Source organism: Varanus komodoensis, unplaced genomic scaffold (genome assembly GCF_004798865.1).
Source record: "Varanus komodoensis strain SLA01 unplaced genomic scaffold, ASM479886v1 scaffold17, whole genome shotgun sequence".
Taxonomy (NCBI): domain Eukaryota; kingdom Metazoa; phylum Chordata; class Lepidosauria; order Squamata; family Varanidae; genus Varanus; species Varanus komodoensis.
The window spans coordinates 25,616,532-25,639,096 of NW_025335505.1; the positions used below are offsets into that span (position 1 = coordinate 25,616,532).

Sequence of the window (22,565 nt, forward strand, 5' to 3'; positions counted from 1 at the left end):
GCACATGAAACAGTAGTATCTTTCAGAATACTTTAGAAAAAAATGTATGATCACAAAACCTAGAGTAACATTTTGCTGGTTCATGAAGTACCTTCACAAAATCATCAATACAAATGTGTCCACTATAGTCTGCATGGTAGCTTTTGGTACTGATTATCATGGCAGAAACATGGAAAATACATTTATTCCAGTATGGGAGTCTTTTCTACAATGCTGTGTAACTATGATTAATATTTTTTGTTTCAGCTGAATGGCACTATCCATATTCACATAAAAGGAATGATTGTTAATGGATCTCAAAGAAATAAACTGATAGGTTGTGACATATCTTTCAGATAGGCACATCAATTTGCTCATGACATGACAGGGGAGAATGCTGCAAAAATGCATTTTCTGTATTTCTTTAGAAATAGAGGAGAAAAAGAAAGGAAAATGGGAGAAAGTACTTTTTAAAAAATGAGTGCTGTGTACAAAAAGCAGGTCTTTTCTTAGTAGCAGTATGGTCTATCTCAATTCACTGTAGGAATCTTTAGTAGAAAATATTCAAGTAAAATATATGCGGTCCTTCAAATTTATTGAAACCTATTCCAAAGCCATTTCACAGATGGAAAATGTTTTTTGAAGCAGAAGTACCTGCTCCCTACATATGATATAGCTATATATTAATGAATACCTCCTTTGAAAACTTCCTTCAAAAAAAGTTGGTACCATATTCCAAATTAGGAAATTAAAAAATCCAAAGCAGGAGACTAAGTTTGCCAGGTTATTTAAATCAGGATAATTTTCTTTCCATAAGCTAACAAAGAAAGCTGTGCTGCTTCATGAGAATATTTTTTTTCTCTACAATACAATAATTTTAGATGGTGCAATCAATTTCCAGGTTTGCTAATATTAAAAAAAAATTCTCTACACTTCTGTTCCATGTCAACTCAGGGACCTGTGTGGTTCACTCAATGAAAGAAAGAAAAAACCCAGACTTAAGTAGAAATAGAGAAGCAAGCACCTATCTCCATATCAAAATGCATTGCTAAGCATAACCTGATATCTGCAACACGTACCACTGACTAACTAAGGGATCCTATGTATGTTTAGACAGAAGAAAGACCTACAACTCCCAGCATACCCACTCGGCCTTGCTAGGAGTAGGAGAACATTCTTCTGTCTAAATGTGCATAGGACAGCACATTCTAGGAGTGATCCTACAGCTCCTACACACTGAAGGCTCATAGGATTCTTGGATTCCTAGATGTCAAGTCAGAGACTGTATACTGACCTTAGAATCAGACCTCTGATTGCCCCTGACCTGTTGCAGCCGGTGCAGAAAAACCTTGCTGACTGCTCTCCAAGTTCTTTGTAGACGGGTAGGCGGGAGCATTTAGCAGGGCAGGGAGGAGAAGGGATGAGGGAAGTCAGGCTAAAGGCCTCACCACCCTCCTCCTCTCTCCCTCTGAAATGCCGTTGCTCAATGGTTGAAAATGACTGTCTTGAAAATATGCAGACTGGGAAGAACAAGAAGGCCTCTGCCATTTTTCCCACTCTGCATTGGATTAGCATGACCCTCTGAGTTAGGGGGCTTGTGCTCATCTCCACAGGATTGTCCCTAATACATTCAGAGTGTAAATTCTCATTGTGAGATGGGGTCAAACTGAACTGCAGACCACAGGGATACATCAGCACAAATTTTTAGAATTTGCCATTTCTTCACCCATGCTGTGCTTTTTGCATCACCAGAAAGCCAGATGAAGAGTTTTGGAGAACTTAAAAACTTGCACAAAGCTTGCAATTTTGTAAATTTTGGACTCTTTAAAATAGCTTCCTTGTACGTTCTGATCTTAGTTTATCATATCTGGAAGATATATAGCTTTCTTTGTGAGACCTGAAAGTTTGTCATTAAGAGAGAGAGGGAAAGCTATTTACTCACCATGTCAGCCTGAACAAACTTCTTTAGAATTTTCTACTTGGCTTTCAAATATACAACTTCTGCTAACTGACCTGGAGGAGGAGGATCAAGAATATTTTTCAGAACTTAAGCTGGAAATTACAAAGCAAAACTCCATTATCAGGTTTTTACTTCTAAAAACCCTATGGTTTAGTTCAATTATTTTGCTGAGTAATTTATATCCTACTTTACAGTTCTTATAGATTTTTAAGGTGGCTCACAATTTAATATTATTGCTCTGCATTATCACACCCTTCAAAAATAAAGAGCAAATTCTGCAGATAAAACAAGAGATGAAACAACAGGGCATATAAAACTCCAGGATCTCAGAAATAATAGAAAAGATCTGAAAAAATAATTAGGGTAGGGGAAGATCTTTACCATCTTTTGCACAGACCCCTTCTTTTTAATGTGGATTATGAATTTTTTTTTTCAGAATAATGAATTAAATGTTCATGTTGCTAGCCAACCTTTACCATACCAAAATGACTTCTAAAAATGACATGATATAAGACCATAGATGTATGTCAAGAAAATGTACATTCTTGACCGTTCAGCTTTTCTTTTTTAAAGTCCAGTATTTCCTGGCTTGTTCTAGTTAGACGCTGTAACAGTCAGTGAATGTTGCTCTAAAATCCACATGTACGAAAACAAACCCAGGAGGCTATCATGCCACTCACACCACAAGCAGCAAAACAATGAGTGGATTATCCCACCTATGTTTCTGTTTTTACAAGAACTCTGAGGCTTGGATCTATTCTACAGCATTTAATAAAGTTCCCAAATAGGCTTCAGGGAATACTGCCTCAGCTCTAGAACCTTTAATTACCACTACCAATTTAACCCCGCTATACTAGAGGTGAACCATTTCCAGAGTCCAGGAGGTTGTATTACGACCCCACTGGGGACTGCTCTCTAGCTCTCAGTCCACCAAATATGCCACCAAATTCCAGTGGCATACCAGTTTGGTGGAAAGGTCTCTTCTTAAAAGCATAAATGTGCTTTTTGCTGCCATAATTCTGTGGCACAATGAAGACATGAAAAAGAGGCTTGTTTTGCTTAGCCCTGTTTGCTGCTTCCATAACGCTACATTTCAATAGCAAACTACAAGTATGTGCTTTTGCTAAACTCCAAATTTCATTGGTGGGGCACTGGGGGACCACAGAAAATGCCACAGTGCCCAAATACAGCATTTTTGTTACCTAGCCCTGCTCTGCCCCTAAAAGTATGCAAAGGTACTTAAATACATGTTGCTACCATTACTAATGAGTAATAAAGTCTTCCCAGCTAAATAAACTCTAAATATACTTTTCCTTCAGACTAGATTTCCCTAAACTTCATCCAAATCAATTCTTCACAATCAGGTGCAGGTGTTGCATACCAGACTTCCAGTCCTTAAAACCTCTGCCTGGTCCTTCTGGCTTCTAGGACACTTCAAATGCTTCAGCAACTATCTGTTAAACTGCCTCTGTTCTGATATAAAACAGAAAGCTCAATTGTATTATGTACAACTGGGTTTGCTCATAAAATTATAGTGTTAATACATTAATTTTAAAAGTTTGTTCAGATAATCACACATTTTCGTTTTAATGCTGAAGTTATGAGTGAACCGAATTTTAAACAACACATTCTGTGTTCCTTAAGTTACAAAGATGTAACGAGCTTATATCTACAAAGCACAGTTAAAATATGTACAATATAATAAATCTGTAAATGAGACACAGGAGGTCTGGGTATTAGGTCCCATCTAGCTATGAAGCTCACTGGGTGATTTTAGACTAGTCACTGACTAACCTACCTCAGAGTTGCTGTAGTGAGGATGATCAGAAACCTCAAGGCTCAGAGGCACTCTAACTCATCATGCATACAATAATGGCTGATCCCTGTATAAACTAAGGAAGTTAGCTGCCCCCCACGCCCGCCCCCAAATACCATGAGAGGCAAGGATGGTGCAGCTGACGTTGGTTGGAACCAGACAAGACTGGTGCAAGAACATGCCACTAGAAGAACGGGTGAAGCAGTGGGAGGGGGAATATAATGTTCAATCAGCAGTATACAAGTTAGAAATTGATTTGCTCACTTGTGTGTAGTCCCCTCTATTCTTGGAATACACTACCTTCTTCTGAAGAGCTGTCTCAACTGATTTGTTATTGGTCAGGCACACTAAGCAAACTCACTGCCTTGCAAGGCTTCCCAGATTTGGGTAATAAGGATAAAATGGAGGAGGAAGAGGACTATGTAAGCTGGGTTAGATTCTTTCCAAGAAGAAAAAAGTGTGATATAAATGTAGTAGCAGTAGTAGTAATAGGATTTTCCAGCTTTACTCAGCAACATGTGATTGCTGTGTATGACACCTAGACTGCTGGGTTGTTTAGAGGCTAAAGATGGGTTAACTGTTGTATTTCTATTCCCTAAACAAGCCAACTATCTGGGTTTGAATGTCATGTTCAACAGGAGCTGCTGATCATGGGCTGCTGAGTAAAAATGGGGTGTGTATTCATGCTTCTGTGTGATAAACATTGATTTAATAACTGATCGACTGTTATAGGCAAACAGCAGCCTAAACTATGGACCTCATGGCCAAGTATTTGGATTTTTCTGTTTCCTCCATCATCCCCTACTGCCAATTTTGTTCCTTCCAACACTTACAAAAAGATGCAACTATCTCTCTTATCTCTTGAGAACAGTTATACTGAGATGCATTGGACAGCAATTCCATGTCCAAAAGCCAGATCAAATGCAGGAATATATTTTACTGGATGTTTAATTTCTGAAACCATAGTTATCAATGCTGGTCAATTAGTACTGCTAATTCATGGCAGTTTTATAGATGTCTCAATGACCTACAGAGGTTAGCTGCAAGTGTAACTACTCTCAGGCAAGGGAGAATGTGCTACCACAACCAACAGCTGCACAAATAATACAACTAGCATTGTACACATGCAATCTTGTCAAGGACTGTGTCTTCCAAAATAAATACTTCAGAGCATCACAGCTGGCACACTATCAGAGATATCCTTTTTATACTGCATTACATAGAGTTGATTCATTTGTTCCTTTACAAGCAAATATAGAGAAGATTGTTTCAGTGTAATTCCAAGTAATATATCTATTTCTACTTAAATATATGTAGTCTATCTTCATATTAATTAGCTACCTCTTAATATGCTTAACTGTGTTAACAGGAAGGTTTTTAAAGCATTTAAGGGACATACTCTACTGGTGAGAATGCACAGATCAATTTTTCCAGCTTCTCTAAGCTTAAAATTAGACATGAGTTATGTTGCATACCTTTATGCGAAACATCTTTACTAGAAAAGAAGGCCCAGTACTTTTTCATGGAGTTCATTTCCAAGTAAGCATATTTAGGGCTGCAATCCAAAAAGGCTGATTCTCTATCCTTCACCCAAGCAATTCTTTTAGTTCATGATCCTGGGTGGAAAAGTTCATGCTAATATTGATTGACTGACTGATTTATATCCTGCCTTTTTCCTACAAAGGGCTCAAGGCAGCTTACATCTCCTCCTCCATCTTATCCCCACAACAACCCTGTGAGGTAGGTTGGGCTGAGAGTCTGTGACTGGCCCAAAGTCACCCAGTTGGCTCCATGGCTGAGCGGGGACTAGAACCCAGGTCGTCTGAGTCCCAGTCCCATGCTCTTAACCACTACACCAAACTGGCTCTCCAGTGTGGAGATTGATTCCAATCTGAGATTATTCTTGTTATGAAAATAGAAATGGTAACTATTCAGAATTAATACTTCAAAATGAATGATGTGGTTTATTTGTGCAATGCTACAGGATGTCAAAAGTAAAACAAACAAGTTAAAACCAGTCCTCCCTATTAAGCACTGCCTTTAATCATTGGGGAAAGTGTTGCATCTTTTGAAAGATGAGCAAATTGCCTGAAATTCACTCTTGTACATATGATCTGCCATTCCTATTCAGACATACTTGCTTTTAAGAATGTTTTGTTCCTAGTCCTGATGTTCAGTCACCTGATCTTGCTCAAGGTCAATGTCTTCAGTAACTTGATAAGTATTACATCATTCCCCTCTATCCATTTGTAGGACAATTACATCACTGATCGATAAGCGGTCTGTGCTTACTATTAGCATATTCATATTAATAACAGAGTTCATCAAATCCATGCTACTTCATCTACTAAAAGCAACACATGTGGTTCATAAATGAATCCATATCCTTTCTTATTCCCTTAATATTTATTTTACCACAAGATAAAATTTATATTACAATTCATGAATAAATACAAAGCATAGTACAGTTCTCAGAATAAACTGCCTATGGGCTTGCTTAATGACCCCACAGATAATTAGGGTTATTTAGGGCTATTAACACAATCAACAATATTACATCAGATTTATTTAGTTGGCTGAGAGAAGTTCACAGTCTTGTAGCTGTAACCTTTTTCTCGGTAGGTCAAGCCACTTTTAGATCTTATTGTGAATTTTAGAGTGTGTATCAAATTCCATGCACATGCTAACTGCTTCCTTTCCATACTATACTACCACTAGGTCCATATGCTGGGCTGGTATACAAACAATCATGCCCTGACTATAATAAATTGCAAAGTTCAGCAGAATTTTATCATTGCGCTATGAATAATTCCAGGCTCAGACCGTTATGCAGTTATCTTTAACCCATTAACTAGAAAATTTAAGCCAAGAAGCTTGAGGGTTGTGGCCTTAAAAATTAAGTTCTATTATGGCATACCCTCCCACACACACAAAAGAAAAGAAAAACCCAGGGATAGGTATTTGAAGTAAGTTCCAATGAAAGACTGGAAGGCATAGACTTTAAATATATTTCGTGGGATGCCAGACATTATCCTCCCCAACTCCCCCACAAACTCCACAAGGAAGCCTATAGCTTCTCAAACCCAATTCAGTGTCTCCCCAGTCATTTGTCATCCTTCAGTGATCTCTCTCATACTTCTCCATTCCAGCCAGAGTCATACAATAGGGCAGAAATATAACATACAAATCCTTCCTGGGCCACTACAGGTCTACAAGTGGAGAATTGCTGGTTTCATTGCTTCCATGTAATAAAACTACCCATGTAATAAAACTAAGTCAGGAAGAAGGTCAAGCAGCTTTCCATATGAGGACAACTTTTTTAATATAGAGGAAATCAAACAGTTAATCTCAAGTTTAACATTCAGGAAGGACTGTATGATATTTTATCCCTGCACATTAAATCTATTGTGTCAGTTATACATTCTGATGACCTATTCTGCTTCTCACTCACACCTCCTCTAGGAACGTTTTCCAGGCAACACCAGCTACAAATACAGTCATATGAGTCTAGAGTCTAGAGCCAGTGCGTAACAGTGGTCAGGGTGTTCAACTGGAACTTTAGACCATATTCCTAGCAGAAGGTCTCACTTTATCATGAAGCTTATTGGGTGACTTTGTGACAATCACTGACTCTCACATTAACATATCTCATAGGGTTGTTGTGTGGCTGAAACAGAGAAAAGGAATACCATGTACATCACTTTGGTTTCTTGGTTAGTGAAAAAGAGGCAGAATAAAAATGAAATAATATTGTAGCTTTGGACTCAGCCAATAAACACTTTAAAAGAAAATTAGAAGGGAGTGAAAAAAAATAAACGTTCAGTAGAAGCAATTTCTCTTTGTAAAAATTTCACATTAAATTTCCAAACTGAAACTACTTTTTAAACTGGGGACCTTTCAAAGAAGCTGAGAGTTTTTTTTTTTTTTTTGATACAACTGTTGGAAGACAAACTATATGAATTTACAACAGAGACAATTTACAAGTCAGTTGTACTGAATCAAAGCAAACTAATTTGGAACTCCAGAAAAATTAACACTAGAAAAAATTAATATCAGAATTACCTTCAGGACTATATTTTTGCCTACAACACTTCTCTCTTTTGAACTAATCAAGGTGGAAACTAATCAAAGTGAAAGCCACTTCCTCATAATTAAGCATATTATAAAACATTTTTTGAGTAAATAACCTGTCTTGGTAACATGCCATATAAAAAGAAGCTAAATAAGTAAAGTGCCACCTCCATTTCATGACTACTATATCTTTATCATCGTCTCAGAACCCAGCAGTAGTCTGTGGAGGAGGAAACATGTCAGTGTAAGTAATATTAATTCTGATGCAAAGTAATTTATTGTACCTGTCTCAAAAAGCAAATTAGTATCATTCTCTAGAAGTCATGCTTTATAATATCTCACTACATTCTCTGCTGTTTTTTTCCTCTCCCCTATTTCATAAAATGGGATAGACCTGGGTGGCAAAACCAGCATGAAACCTGCAACCAAATTAGAGAACTGCTATATGGGGTAGAGTCAGAAGACTAGTCACTCAGGATCCAAAGCCAAGTAAGAGGATAGTGTTCCCAGACTTGTTGAGTGATGCTTTGTATCTCCACTTCCTTAGTTGCTTTACCTGCCTGCCCATCTCCTAACTCAACCTAGTGGAGCCCGCTAGGCACCATGGTATATGGCTGAGTTGCGGGCGATGAAGCAGGCTGGGAGATGATTAGAGCGCAGGTGGAGGAAATCTCGGGATGAATCTGACCAAACACACTTACGCGCTCCTTATCAAGCCTATGCTGTGGCGGTGAGGGCGGCGAAGAGGCAGTTCTTCTCCGCTTCCATTGCTTCCTCACAGTGCCGTCCAGCGGAGCTTTTCTAAATAGTGCGAGGCCTAATACATGCTGGCCAGGAAAACGTGGTCACATCTTCGCCAGCCTGCTGTGACGACTTTGCCCAGCACTTTAAGGAAAAAATTGCTCAGATTCGCTGCGATCTGGACTCCACAGTTGATACTCTTCCAGTACGGAAAGCTCCAGCTGGTCCATCTTTAATGGTTGAGTTTCAGTTATTGCGGTCTGATGATGTGGACAACGTGCTTGGGATGGTACGTCCTACCATCTGTCTTCTTGACCCTTGCCCTTCCACGCTACTTAAGGAGGCCAGTTACAGCATTGGTCTCTGGGTCCAGGAGATTATTAATGGCTCACTGAGGGAGGGCCGGGTCCCACCCCCCTCCTTGAAGGAGGCAGTGATCCAGCCTATCCTGAAGAAGGCATCCCTGGACCCAGAGGAGGCCATCAACTTTAGACCGGTGGCCAATATTCCGTTTTTGGGCAAGGTGTTAGAGCAGGTAGTGGCAGGACAACTCCAGGCACTCTTGGATGAAACTGATTATTTGGACCCATTTCAGTCTGGCTTCAGACCTGGTTATGGTACTGAATCTACCTTGGTCGCCCTGTACGATGACCTGTGCAGGGAGAGGGACAGGGGGAGTGCGTCCCTGTTGGTTCTCCAGGACCTCTCAGCAACTTTCGATACTATTGACCATGGTATCCTTTTGGATAGGCTGGCTGACTTGGGAGTAGGAGGCACTGCATGGCAGTGGTTCCACTCCTATCTGGCCGGCCAATTCCAGCTAGTGGTGCTGGGGGACTATAGCTCTGTGCCATGGCAGCTTTTCCATGGAGTTCTGCCAGGCTCTATTTTGTCCTACATGAAACCACTGGGAGAGGTCATCAGGTTTGGGCTGTGGAGTCATCAGTATGCTGATGACACCCAGCTCTACCTCTCATTTACATCTGCTCCAGGTGAGGCGGTGGCTGTACTGAACCAGTGCCTGGTCGAGGTAATGGGCTGGATGAGGGATAATAAACTGAGCCTCAAACCCTTTAAGACGGAAGTCCTGTTGGTGGGCCGTGCACATCTCTAGTAGGTGATTTTGACCCAGTTCTGGACAGGGTAGCATTCCCTCTAAAGGACAGGGTCCGCAGCTTGGGAGTACTCCTTGACCCAGAGCTGTCACTGGAGTTCCAGTTGGCGGAGATAGCAAGGAGTACTTTCCTACAACTTCGACTGATCCATCAGCTGCATCCTTACCTGGATGAGCACTCCCTAGCAACAGTGATACATGTTCTGGTAACTTCCCATTTGGATTACTGCAATGCGCTCTACGTGGGGCTGCCCTTGAAAACAGTCTGGATACTGCAACTGGTACAGAATAGAGCTTCCAGGCTGCTGACGGGGACCGTGCGTTACTCTCACGTAATGCCAGTCCTCTAGCAGCTCCACTGGCTTCCGGTTGAAGTCCGGCCCAATTCAAGGTGCTGGTTTTGACCTATAAAGCCCTAAACAGCTTGGGACCAGGACACCTGAAGGAACGTCTCCTTCCTTATATGCCCTCATACTCCTTAAGATATATGGGAGAAGTCCTACTCCAGGAACCCTCTCTAAGAGAGGTAAAAAGGTCATCAACTCAGAGTAGGGCCTTCTCTGCTGTGGTGCCCAGACTCTGGAATGTACTCCCGAGAGAGGTACGCCTAGCACCAAGCTTATACTCTTTTCAGCGCCAGGCCAAAACCATTTTATTCAAACTGCATTTTAAAATGTAATAGTTTTTAAGTTTGGTCGCTCCGTTTGTTTTGTGATTTATTGTTTTGTTCTGTTTTATAATTTATTGAAATTGTTTTAATTGTCTTTTTAAATATTGTAAGCCATCCTGAGATCATGTATAATAGGACGGCATACAAAAGCTTTTAATAAATAAATAAATAAATAAATAAATACGGCCTCTGCCAAATGTAATGGCATATACATTTTGAAATAAGGCATATTTATAGCATATATACCCTTCTCTTCGGCTGGAAAAATCCCCAGAGTGACTTGCAGCTTAATTAAAACAAGACATTCTCTTATCTCAGACATGATACAAATCAATAAAAGGATGGGGAAGTAAAACAAAAACAAAACAAATCCAGGCAGTGGTTCTTAATATAATAAGGCTCCTTACAATAGCCAGTGCGCTGCAGTGATTAAAATGTTAGACTGCAAAGCAGGAGCCACCATAGCTTCCTTGCAAGAGGAAAATGGGCACTAATAATTAAAAATGTAATAATAATATGTGTTTGAATCACTACAGGGGTAAACAGCATATCTGTGACTGGTATCATATCCCCATAACTGGGTAGTAAGGACACAGAGCAATGATTTTACAACAGCTTAGATTACTTAGTCTTAGTACAAAAACTTATCTTCAGTATCCTCCTCTCCACCTGTGTAGAGCAAAGGCATGAGACTGACATGCCCCTTTGCTTTGTGATTTCAGTTACTATAGACCTCCCTCTCCCTCTCCCTCTCCCTCTCCCTCTCTCTCTCTCACACACACACACACACACACCATTGTCTATTATGTTAATTCCAGTTAAAGGACTTGTTTAAACAAATAATATCAGCTTTTGAGTCTAAAAAATAAATCTGGCTTACAAAATGACTCAAAGACTATTGGCTATGTATTCAGATTTTTAATAGCTGTGTTATAGCCTGACCTACCACACACATGAACACACATCACCATCTCACAGATGGGAGTAGATCACATGAATTCTGTTTTGAAAGTTGTGGACTTTTTCCAACAAAGCTGAAAACATGTTTTAACAAGTGTCAGGACAGGTTTGCATTTTAGTTGACAATATTTTAAGCTAGTCCAGCGCAATTTACACAGAGCAGAAGAAAAAAAATTCTCAAGCTTCACAGCAGGACCAGTAAAGCAGAAGAGGCTGTGAAAGCAGCAATTGCCTAGGTAAACAGACACCCACAGAGGAAGTCAAAGGAGAAATATGGACAAAGGATGGGTTAGTATGGGGGACATCTGTGCTATTTAATCATGCTAAGGCAACGTGTTGGAAAGCATTGCCATTCTCTTGCGACTGTCTCTCTGAATTCTGAATGAAACAAATATGGAAGGGCATTTACACAAAACAGAAGAGACTGGATGGTAATCAATACAACAGAACGTTGAGATTCTGAGACCCAAGATACAGGCTTCTATGGATGTCTTGTGCAGAAGGTTCAAAATGTTTGGTGTGGGATGGACTTCTTGGAAGAGTAAAAAAGAAAAGATAAAAGGGAAGAACTTGAGAAGGTTAAGGGTGGAGGTGCAAGGAAACAGATTCTTGTGAGGCAAAGGAAGACACAACACTGAATGGAGCTCAGAGCCAGCATGGGAAACAGCAGCAGGATGTTGAAGGTTTCAGGTGAAGAGGGCCTAGTGACAAAAGAACAACAAAAGGGAAAGGCTATCTAGCAGTACCCTAAGTTAAGAGATGTGAACAGGAGCTTTATGTAGTTATTGGACACTGTAAATTAAACAATTTAGATAAGTCAATTAAATTATTTACTTTCCACATAAGCATGAAAATAAGCTTCTGGTGCCAGCTCTAAGGCAGAGTTTACCTTCATAAGGATGTGCTAGAGGTAGATTAGCATTTTGATTAGTATATGACATGGACAGACGATGCTTAAAATGGCTTATAGAAGCAAACATGCTTTTCTGAAAAGTAGACTCAATATGCAAGGGCATGAAATTTTTCATTAAAAACATTGGGAACAAAAAGCAGCTGTCAATAAATTATGTGGGTAGCTTGCAAGGAAGGTAGTACAATGACCAAACAAAGATTTTGTTTACAAAATTATACAGTCTGTCCTTAAACTCTTATTCCTGTGTTTGCACTAAGTATAGAAATCCAGCAAGGGTTTGTTTAGTGTGTTGTCCAAAGCAGAAATCCTAAATTGATGTTCCCAAACAACCCAGGATTTGTAAACCAAGAACAAATCTTGATTCTCAATCTTGGCTTGCAAAGGGAGAGACAAGACAGACACCCTAGATCCAATGACACACTAAACAAATCTGTCTTGGTTTGTTTAGCGGTCATGATTGTTGAAGAAGGAAATGGGGAAGAAATCAGTTGAATGTACAAGCACATGACTGGTGCATAATAGAAAATCCTGGCTTTTCTGAGATGCTGCTTTACTGTTCTTACAAATGCATCCTTTTTTGTCTACAAAGCAGCATTCAAGATTATTTCACAATTTACACCAAAGTCCTATGAATCAGCTTAGTTTCAATGGTATAGTAGTGGAGGAATCCTTGAACTAAGCAACAAGGCAAAACTAGATTGCTTTATACACTTACCTAGGAAACCACTGTTTCCATCCTTTTCCCCCCTCTTTGGCTAGGGTCATCAAAGACTTATGTCAACCACAGCCTCATTTGGACATAATGCTAAACCAGCATTACAAGTCTGTTTGAGTCTCAGGCTTGTGCATTCCCCTTTCCAAGTGGCTGTGAGAATTGCAGAAGCTTTTGCTTCCATTTCTGACAAATCAAAGCTCAAACCATGACTAGCTGTAATTATGGATTGCTTTTCATAAGTTAATTATAAAAACATGGTTCATTAAACTACATGCTTTAAGTAAGCTACAGTTATGACTAACCAAAGTCTAGGGTTCAGACACAATATTAAACTGTGGTTAACCAAAAAAAAAAAAAAAAAGCAGCTGCAACTTCCTAACTCCAAGTTTGTGCTGGGGAAGGAGGAGGTTGTCCAAAGGTTGCACAAGCTCAGTCTTACAACACTGTATTATAGATCAACATTGTAAGTGAACTGTTATTCCTTCTACAGAAAATAGAAAGTTCAAAGGCGCAATTGCACAATTTAACCTAAACTTATCAACACCAGTGTCACCCACTTATTTTCCACTAAAATCTATTTCTTTAGCAATGTACCATAACTTTTTCTACTTAAGAAACTGAATTAATGTTAATATCTGTTTTTCTGCTGGCTTACAAGAAATGTTTTTGTAATTGGAAAAAATCCTGGGTCTTAATTGACAATGAGTACAGCACACTTTTGTTTGTAAGGTTGGGAAGAAGGGGTTAACAAAGAGAGCTAAAAAGTATTTTGTGAGGAACTTCTAAACATGCGGAAAAGAAGGGAAGCCAATCAATGGAAACAGAACTGTTGGTAGGCATTTGCCCCCCACACCGCAAAAAAAGGAAACAGTACAGTAATATTAGGCATAACAAACTGCTGCTATTTTGCTGTCTGTGAGCTAGATTTTGGCTTATGGAATAAGCCATGATTAAAGCAAAATGATAGGGTTGCATCTGATTGTGTCTGTTATCTTTAAGCAGCCTATAGAATTGTCCTGTCTCACCCAATTTAAAACTGAAATTTTACCAGTTCTTCAACCAGTTTTGTTGAAAAACAGCAAAGGAATTCAAGGACACATTCTCCCAATACAATCATTTGTTAGTTCCAAATAAAAGCAAAAGAAACCCAACTGCAGTTTTTGAATAAATTATTCAAAACACTACAAATAAGCTATTTGAAGAATTCTGTTTCATATAAACACATTATATAGGGACAAAACCAATCCTAGACAAAATGTATTGCCAGCCAAAGTCAGTTCCTATAATTTAAAAATAGAAATATATAGTTTATACTATTTCTGGATTGCCCCAGGAAAAATAATTCTTTCCAAACCAAAAAAAATCCATCTTGGTTGTCATTAGTGGATTCCATCTACAGATAATACAGTAAAGTATATTTCTCAAATTAATCTCACTGGTATGTTTTAATACAGGCATAACAAGGTCCTATTAGAATAATATTTTTCTTTTGGGGGAGGAAATTATTTGAAGAATAATTCTGTGGTGTGACTATTGAGTAAAAGTGAAATGCCTAATTAGCAATGGGAGATACCAAGATGCAAAACCTGATCTGGTAAAATAAAATAGAAGCAAAGTTTCTTAGAATGGTTCAAAAAGTTCCTTATTTGAATCTTATCCATTCTACAAGGTGGCCTATGTTAAGACACTCTCACTAGGCATTAGTTCTTCATATGGGGATACTGAAAACAACTTCTAGAACAAACAAGTTACCCTGCAGGAAAGGGTCTGGATTTGCAAGCCATGGTGGGTTATGTTGTCATAGCTGAATCATTATCAACAACCAAAATTTGTTTGTACTGAATATTTTAAAAACTGAACACAGAACTTTATGCTAAATTTTAAATAAATGTGTAATTACATGGACGGAAGGAAGGACAGAAGGACAGATGGCATTCAGGCCTAAAAACTGATTAGAGAATACTGTCTTAAGTATAACTTAACATCTTATTTTAATAGTTAATCAAGCATTAAATAGTATTTGTATTCTGGTAAAGGCGAAACACTAATTAGCCACTGAACCGTTAATAAATTATATATTTCCATTTCCACCATAAGTCACCCAGACAATACTGATAAGTCTAATCTTGGATATAAATCATCCTGTTTGAAGGAATACTGCTTGTTTCAACTATTCAAATATCAATTCATTTGTTATTGTCCTTTGCTTAGCAGGTTATGCCTCAGATAATTTATCAGATTCTGTTTGCCATGAACAGTAACAATGATTTTCAGCTAAGTCAATCTCTCATTGGCTAATACACACATTTAGATTTACTATACTGCATTTGTCAAAATTTGCCAATAAAGTTGACTTTTCCTGTATTAGTAGACCTAAAATACTTTACAATACTCTGGCAGTGGAATCCTCTAAGCAAAAGCAAGTTCCAGTGATATTAAATAAGATTTATTTCCAGGTCAGTTCATATAGGATCCGTACAAGTAGGTGTATAGAAGTATTTTCTTGACCCTTGTGGGATTCTTAAGCATTCTCTTTCATGACAAAGCAGCAGAAACTTGAAATATGTTACAGTGAGTACAGTTTGCACTCTGATACTTCTGTTATTAAACAAGTTTGCAAATCCCCAATGCCATTACAAAATTTATAAGGTACACAACTTCTTCACACACGCATACTAATCATCACATCATGCACTCTATTTTAATCCTAAAACATTGTAGAAAGGAATTTTATTTTTATACTTGCATGCCACCCACTCCTAATTAGCATCAATCTGTCTTCTGTGAACAGTACACGTTGCAAATATGCGTGGCCTTGTCTACACTTGGGTATTTTGGCAAAATGTTCCACTGTGTTGCTAAAAATTGAAGCTGTTTTACCCACTGCTGTACATACTAAATTAGGAAAGGCATGAATCCTCATTCATTTATGGTTTTGGAGGAGTAATGAGAAGCTTCTACCTCTCTGAGATTGTTTATACTTATTGACATAACCCTGTTGTCACATTTTTGGGTCAGCCTTCATCTCCCCACACCCTGGGAATAGTTGCTTCACAGCCCTTCCTGGCCATCTTTAAGAAAATAACATAAAACAAATGTTGCTGCTTATACTCAATTGGCCAGAACCAAGAGGCAGCCACTATGAGCACTGAACGGATACCCTACAGGGCCTTCATCTAATGTAGGTGAACTAACACTGAATATTACAGTATTTGTTAACATTCCTGAGATTTTATAGAGAATTACTGTTGCCATCTTGTGCTTCCATGTCATGAAGCAAAAAAGCATAGAAGAGCTTAGTCAAGTGCCTTTTTCCAACACATGCTCCCAAACAGAACTCCCTGTGTCAGTGTGGTATACCAGTAGATACTGTAGAATGAGGGGACCCAACTTCAAATCCCATTCAGCCATGAAACTTACTAGATGGCATTAGGCTTGTTGCCATCTATCAGCCTAGCCTACTTGAAGGGTTTATTCTGTGTATTAAAGAAAGAAATGGAGGTGAACACATCTCTATTGTCCTGAGTTCATTTCAGATTGGGTTCCAAGAAAGAAATATGAGTCTGAGTGTAACTTTTAGACTCTGCCCATTAATCAGTAAGAGAGCATGAGTATGCACACATCTTAGAGCAGCACAGTTAATGATGAGGTAGTCTTACTAAGACTGCAGCCATTCAGACTTTCATGAAAGGATGGCCCATTTATCTCAAATCAAACTTACTTATAAGGAGACAAGCATAGCATTACACTGTAAGTTACAAAATAACTGTGTTGTTGAAGAACATTTACACAGAAGAGGTTCATGGTTATTGTCAAAAAAGCCATTTGAGATTCCACTGCTTATTAAAATGCCATTTCGGGAAGATGGGCCTGTACACACTCATTAAATGACCCCTGGCACAGTATTTCATGTTGTTCTTGTTTCCTGGCCCTTCAAGGCTAGAGCAGAATCTTTGCTAATTAGACTGCACAACTTCAGTTGGGCTGCTATGAGAACTTACACCTGCTCTTCACCCTCTGACAACCTGAGGAAATTATTCAGCCAGCTCCTGATTGATTAAGAAAGCTCACCTCAGCTTTACCAAAGCCTTGTGGGTATATAGTAAGGTGAATGATGGTCTTTGTCTTCCATTTTGGCATTCTTTTTGGCTTTGTGCGTGTTTTTTCCTCTATCTTGCTTTTGGCTTGTGGCTTGTAGAATCACAACTTGGGATCCTATTTGAAGAAGACCCATGTTGAGTTCACATCTAGATAACTTTTCCTCCTGAAGTGCGGTTTTGAAACATACTATGGTTCTTATATGACTTTTATTTTTCCCTTTTTTCTGATCACCACTATAAATAAACTTAGGACCTATTTCAAATGTACTTTGTGCACGTAAGACTTACTACTAAAACCAGAGCCTTCTGCTTAGTTTTGCTACTGTTTAGAGCTTGAGGCCTAGGGCTTGAAATAGAGGGTGTCGACTTGGACCTATACCTCTTAAAATCCTAGGAATGTAGTAAACAAAAAGTGTCTGAGAATCCATTGGCTCAGGCTGAGGTGAATGTCAGGAGTGGTGGCAGCCTAATGGTTTATCTGTGTCTGCTGGGGGCAAGGGCAATACCTTCTCTCTGTTCACAGTTATATATTATTACACACTAAGTATCATCACCTTCTCCACTTGATGGCCTTGGCCCAGTTAAGGCATTAATCTTTAATGGGCTATGCAAACATGACTAAGAAGCATGAGGAACTGCTCATGTTAGCCCTGGCCTTTCCATGACCAACTGAGCAGTATGAAGAGGGGTTCTATTCACTTTAGCTTGAACACACCACACAGTTGGGGACCATGATTCATTTACCATATATTAGTATGTTTTGTTAAGAGACTTCCATGTTTACTCTTGCAAGTTATGTGAACGGTCCTAGATATCTGTTGGATATAGCTGAATCTGCATAGAATTCCTGTCTATTCCAGTGAACAGACAAATCTGGGATTCGGGTCACTGCTGTGCCATTGACAGCTACTAGTTCCAATTCTAAGGCAGGAACTAGCCACATCATGGGATACAATTGTTGTCTAGTCACAAAGTCATGCCCGACCCATCACGACCCCATGGACAACATTCCTCCAGCCGGGATACAATTACCCTATTGCATAAATAAACCATAAAGCTGTAATCTCCTAATAGCTTGGAGCTTGAATGAACATGGAAAGCCCTTAACAAAATATGTTAAACATATTAAACCAAAAGTTGTTTTGGTAATTGAATTTGATTGTTTTGACAACACTCCACCTAAAACTCTCTGGTTAAGCAAATCTGAAACTAAAAATGGGAAACTCAGCAAAACAAGGAAGAAATATCACAATTAATAAGAAATCTGAGTCAACAGATATTACTGTAGCTCACAGCCATGTCTTTCCTGCTTTTTATTTTTGTTCTAGAGTGGCACAGGAGCCCAGTCCAGATCAGGACTGGAGAAGTAGGAGAGCTTTAGCTTTCAATTCATATGAGGTGCTTGGTGCAACTTTGTGCCACTTATTTGTGCTCACATACTTTTTTGGGGCTTAATGTGGTTATTGACTTTTTAGAAAGAATAATTCTTCATTCTTTACCGCAACCTGCAGCTTCCTTGGAATTTCACACCTACTCTCTATTTGTTCTTCACTAAACTAGATAAGATAAAATTTCAGTAGAAGTGTGCAGCACTTACTGAACAAGAACAGCACTTTATATGCCAGAACAGGAACCTTTGTCTGCTTTTTCACTTCTCTTTCTTTTTAACAGGTGCTTCTTTCAGATTCAGAAACTAATTTGGTAGCCTACAACGTGCAGCTATTTCTGTAAGTGGTTTGTACATATCTAACAGCTCCTACTGAATGCTAAAACTGTGAATAGACGAGCAAAAGATTCTTTCCACAAGTAGAACTTCATTGTTGGTACAAAATTAGATAAATAATTAAATCATATGTGGTAAGCTTGCAAAATGTAGGTATTCTCTCTCCCACCACAAACTTTTCAGATTTAGGCAGTATAACTAGTTCACCCAATTTCAAGATGATGTATCACAACAACAACATAGCCTCTTGTACAAAATGGCTATTCTAAGCAAACAAAGATTCCAAATGAACCAAAAAAATAACTACCTGTCATATAACTTTGGTGAGAATGTGAGAAGCAATATTAAGCATACTGTAATTAATATGGCCAGCAAATCAGTTATTATAAAAGCACAGAAATCGTTTAGGCACATTTTCCTTCAAAAAGACTGATTAAAGATTCAATAACATAGAAAAAAGGGAAGCAAAATCCTAACAGTCCCAATAATCAATTTGCATGTATTCTTACACCCTCCGTCCAATGCCCATAACAACTGTTAAAGCTGGACTCTCCTTCAACTTTTCCCTATTCCAAATAAAAACTTACTAAAGGGGGCATCGAGCAACTCTGAGAAATTAATGACTTGGCAGAATCCTACAGTTGGCAGTAGCTCCCTAAAGCTGACTCATTTATTTTCCTTCCACCTGGATAAAAGCTGCCTGTTTTACACCTCAGAAAACCTCTTTCCAAGAGAATGACCAGACCACATATTTGAATGTTTTTATTATGGTTGGCAAAGCCTGGAGTGGATAGATTTCTGCACTTATTGTGGCTTGTGATTATTTTAATTGTAGCTTAAATGTATGCTGTACTTTCACATAAATAAAATATGTATAAGATCAAATAATAAAGGTTATATATTTTTTGTTAAAATGGCAATTCTAATACACATGAAACAGCTCCTTAATTTGAGTTAAAACATAGTTCTTTAAAGTGTTTCAGAGCACAATCCACAAAGAAATGAGTTGTTGCACACAGAAATGAATTACCTGGTAAGCCATAAGAGGACCTGAAAACCCTTCTGAATGTGCTTCCAAAATTACTATGTAATGAAAACAACTATGGGAAACATAAAAGCAAGAGGAAGAAACAGTCTGCACAGAGGGCACATTCAGATACAGTGGAAGTGTTACAATATATTTATTCATGAAGCTAATTTGCAAAAAAGAATATGGCACTTACTTCGACACTGCCATTTGCAGTGATTATTATCATGTGTGTGCTCATAAAATGTATGTGTTTATTATTAATTGTTTCTTCCAATGAACCATGCCTTATGTACAAATATCTGCGGTATATCTACAACACAGTAAGTTCTATCAGTATTCCTCTCCTTTAGGAGTACTGTGGGAAAGGAATGGGGAATGAATCCCATGCATTCTTATTTAAAAGGTGACCCTTTAAGGAGTGCAACTGTATCATTAAGCTTCTTTTACTACTTATTCCTGAGGCTTGAATCCATTTAGGTTATTCGCTAATTCTATCAACATTCAGAAAGGCTAATTCCCAACCCTTTTGGGCTGTGAGTATATTTAGAATGTTGAAAATGTATAAGATACTCTCAAAAATGGTGGCCTGAGATGGGGGTGGGGGCCCTAGATACCCCAGAATTTTTCTTTTTAAACTGGAAACCAGGCACTGCACAGGTCTGATGTCGTAGTTCACAGCAAATGCTAACAGTTACATATCCCAATTTATCAGTCAGGTTAGAGATGTATTAATAGGTTGTTCTTAGAAAACCACTCTCCCAGATGTGAACATTTGCTTAGAAGTAAGCCCCAATGTATTGAATGAGGTCTATCTTCTATTGCGTTTAGGAGTGCAGCTGTAAGCCCTACTGATTCCATCATCAAATTTACTTGTATATCAAAAACCAAACAAAACAATGCACTGTAACCCAGAATAATACATACTGAAGTATAACAGAAGCATTCCAAGAAAACTGATTAACTATTTAATTCAGAACATAATCAACAACATAGAAAAAGGAATCAAGATTCCCACAGACCCTTCAATATACAGTAATACTGTATGTTTGAGCAGGGAAGATGGCTGCGATTGTGTTCGTGTGGGGAAGATGGCTGCGATCGTCTTTGCACAAACATGAATGCTGCCATCTTCCCTGCTGGAACACACTCTGACATGTGGTTGCAGTGCGGGGAAGATGGCCACGATCGTATTTGTATTGCAAAAACATGAATGCAGCCATCTTCCCCACTCTGACACATGGTCACAGCTTCCTCTAGGCAAGACCATGATTGCAGACTCTCCCTCCAAAAAACAACAACCTCCTTCCCACCCACCTTCCTGTCCTCCATCCCAGAAGTTGCCTCAAGCAAGGTTAGTGTTCTCTCTCTTCATACTTTACTGTACTTTGTTTCATATTTTTGTGGTTAAAAAAATTACATATGGTTCAGAACGGAGTAACCTTATTTACACTGAACCTTTTGGGGAAATGTGACTTGATTTGCGACCAATTCAGTTCACGACCAGAATTGTGGAATAAATTAAATTCATGAACCGAGGTACCACTGTAATTCATATTAATACATTATTGCTCTCAAAATGAAAGCCATCTATAATATGGGGGAAATAGTTCCACAAGGGTTGAATCCTAGCAGCACCACACTCAGCAGTTGCTCATAACCTTCCAAACTCATAAGATTCTGATTTAGTGCAAGGGAGAGGGAGGGAAGTAAGCTGGGTAACCACCAAGTAGAATCAGCATAAATCCAGAGTCACAGCTTCTCTGTTCCCTCCTTGGAACACTCCTATTTTCTTCTGAGACTCAGTTGTGACTTCAAGGGGGAGCAGCTAGCAGGATTCTTGCTGTGCTAGCTGGGAGGGGGGCAGAGCAGGGGCTTGGCCTTCTTATTGCAGGATCTTGAACCTGGGCCACTGAGGAATCCTACAGCTCCCCAGATAATGTCAGGAGGACATCAAAGAGTACATTAAGAGAGCAGAAAGGCTGTTGTTAAAATTTTGAGATTAGTGAGAATGTTTGCATTATTTGTTATAAGAATATGAAACATACCCATTCTGTAAATGAAACATGGTTATGAGTATGAAAAATGGCTTAAAGTCATTCACAGAAAGTTCTTAGAGAATGAAATGTTCTCCTGCTAGTTTTTGACTATTGCCTTCTCTGATATTAGAATTGTGTCCATTTATCCTTTTGCTTAGACTGCCCTGTTTGCCCTATGCAGAATCAATCAGACATTGATGGCAGAAGATGGCCTATATCATACTGGATGGTAAACAGATGTGTGGATAGCATTATTAGGTCCTGTAGTATTGTCAGTGTAGTTACAGGGACAGAGTTTACATCTTGGTCTGATGCAGGGTCAGATTCTTGTGACTATCTCTCTGTTGCATGATCTGCCTGCTGGTGCGTATCTTTTTTAGGTTGGGTTACCCTCTGAAAGTAGGTAAAGGTTTATCACCCAAAGCCTGGAAGGGGAACTGTCATTGGCCAGGATGAACACACACACACACACACACACACACACACACACACACACAGAGAGAGAGAGAGAGAGAGAGAGAGAGAGAGAGAGAGAGAGAGAGAGAGAGAGTTGTTTCTAGTCTACAAACATTGTCTGCAGAGTTTCAATCCGCACTGGTGTCAATTATTTAAAATTATGCTTTATGTGGACCATGTAAATATTATCAGTTGCGGGAGAAAACAAAAGCCTTTTGCTGCAGGCATAAGAGCTTCATATTTAGGAATGTTTTTTTTCCCCACAATTAGTCAAGGCTGCT

At 38.9% G+C, this 22,565-nt stretch overlaps 1 protein-coding gene across 14 annotated transcripts in view; it reads right to left on the bottom strand.

The window, feature by feature from the left end:
- The window catches only part of ATXN1 (ataxin 1), a 472,419-nt gene that overhangs the window by 144,850 nt on the left and 305,004 nt on the right, over nucleotides 1-22,565 (bottom strand). For 8 of the 14 annotated variants that reach the window (XM_044426652.1, XM_044426654.1, XM_044426653.1 and 5 more), the window contains one exon: nucleotides 1,922-1,992. The exons of 3 other annotated variants lie outside the window; for them this stretch is intronic. The gene's annotated coding sequence lies outside the window, so the exon portion shown is untranslated. Of the gene's footprint in view, nucleotides 1-1,921; nucleotides 1,993-3,320; nucleotides 3,413-17,010; nucleotides 17,155-22,565 lie in introns of all 14 variants that reach the window. 3 more of the 14 variants (XM_044426648.1, XM_044426650.1, XM_044426646.1) reach the window with 2 other exon arrangements.